The following is a 2,282-nucleotide window of genomic DNA, read 5'->3' as shown; positions in this document are numbered from 1 at the left end:
TATCCGGTTGCTCACTTTTTTTGTTCTTGTTTCAAAATGTATGTTGTTATAAATGTATGTTATTATATAGAGAATTTGCTTAGTGCAGTTGCAATGTGGGCATTAAACCGAAGAATTGCCATCAAATGAAGCCCTTTGTTAATTGTCTGTTTGGATTAATTTGACTGAGCAAAAAATAAAAAAATAATAATACAGCCTGCGAGTGTCGTGTGAAGCTGCTCCAGTAGGTGGCAGTACAAGCCAAGCAGCTGAACGTGTGCGAGCTCTGCTGACCTTAGAACAGAAACACCACGGAGTAATTTCTAGGAGTAGAAGCCCCCCAAAATCCTCTCAGTTTTGCATCAGCTGCTGCTAAAGTAACGGTCAAACAGCCTTGGATTTAACTGGCAGATGCTAAATTCCAATTTGTTTCATCGCACATCAAATCTGTGAAATAAATGGCCATCATTCCCCAATTTTCACACCTGCACTCCACAGATACGTAAATGAACATCGGTGGAACTCTGCATCATTAAAGCACACATGCCGGCAAGCAGGCAACAAATAAATAAATAAATAAAAATAGGCCAGATTATCTGATGCTTTTTTTCCTGTCGTATGTGGCGTGTTGAGGAATGACTTTCCCTTCCAAAAACGTAATTGTCACGTGTGTGCTGTGTCTGTCATTTCTGGCACACGACAACAAAATGCAGTAAGAATTGTCCATCCATCCTCTGTACCAGGCCGATGTTTGCATTCTGTACATATAGTATGTAAATAGAAACTTAACGTTTTCATCGCGTGTGCGCGTGCGACATTATCTACATATTTAATTGGCCAGATAGAAACGTGCAATCTATTTATGTGTATGTAAATTGGCATATTGACATTTTCAGTGTGTTTGTGTGTGCGTGCGTGTATGTAACTGCATAATACGTACACGCGTTGTCCCCCATTTATCACAAACCATAATTATTGTATTATTTATGTATATTTGAAAGCTTTATGCATAATACAAAGTATGCATATGGGGCATTCTACGCTGTATTATTTGCGACTTTGAATGTGTGTGGCTTTAAAGGGCACGCGGCTGGCCTGTTGAGTGACGCGGAAGTTAGTAAATGAGTCAAGTTGGGCTGGCTGCTAATTGGCTAAGCGTTAGCTCGTCTGCATTGAGCTGCTTACGTGTTTATTTTGTTTGTTTCTATCCCTGAGCACATGTGGAGGGGTGGCAGTTAATTCGAACTGGCAGTGCTAGGCTACATTAAATGACCTAACGATTTTTTTTTTTTACTGTAGACGTGCGGCTGTGTAAGCCAGTTCTGCTTCGCAGTAGAACCATTCATTGCTTTAATCTTCTTTTGTGTAAAATGATCCCAAACTTTGGACATTCTGGCTTTTACGCACACTTTCCTCCTGGCTTGCGCTTTTTGCTACAAAAGTCTGCAGTAACATGAGTCAAAATCCTGGGTGAGTCATTTTACCTTATTTTTACTGTAAGTATAGTGGTGGGGGTTTTCTGCATGTGTGTCATGAGCTTGGCTTTCTAGCGAGGATTTAGTTGGATCATGCGGGGGATTCAAGAGTGTCACCATAATTATTTGCCCAATTAAATGTGCCATTTTTTTTCTTCCCCTCCATATTAATTCCGGCACCACCGATATAGAAAATGTCCTCTTGAAGTGAGGCGGAGGATAATAACGGTGCTCTCGTCTCGGCTGTGGGTTTTCTCCACATTTCTAGTGTCTCCTCTTGGGTGTTTTCTTGACAATATGTCACCCTGCCCACACATGTAGGAAGTGCTCCTCATGCATCCCGGACCCACAATTAGATACTTAGATTGAAATGAAATGTTGGTCTCTACTAGCAAGATGAAAAATGTATAATATAATAAAAATAAATAGTGTACAGTGGAGGCTCTAAAATGGACTTTTAAGTTGTTCTAATTTCAAATACAATTTCCTATCGGATATAATGTTTAGCCAATTTAATAATCCCATTATAAGTGTAATCATTACACTTAATGTAAAGTTAACCACTGACACAAAATTGAAGTAGAAATGACTTCCCTTATGAAGATGTCCGACAGACACAATGGAGATGTAACGGAAGATGTTTTCTACAGCGATACTATCACCTAGTGGCATTTTAAAGGTATTGCTGGAATCTATACATTTTGTGTGGTGTTTATATTTACAGTGGAACCCACTAGCACCACCCCCCCCCCGCCCCCAAACCCCGTTTTCATACATCCGCTCAATTTTTGTTTAAGTTATGTAAAAAAGTTTCAACAGACAGCATCC

The sequence above is a fragment of the Leptonotus elevatus genome, chromosome 9, assembly GCF_054856555.1.
Source record: "Leptonotus elevatus isolate MCC_2025b chromosome 9, RoL_Lele_1.0, whole genome shotgun sequence".
Taxonomy (NCBI): Eukaryota; Metazoa; Chordata; class Actinopteri; order Syngnathiformes; family Syngnathidae; genus Leptonotus; species Leptonotus elevatus.
This window is presented reverse-complemented; position numbering follows the sequence as displayed.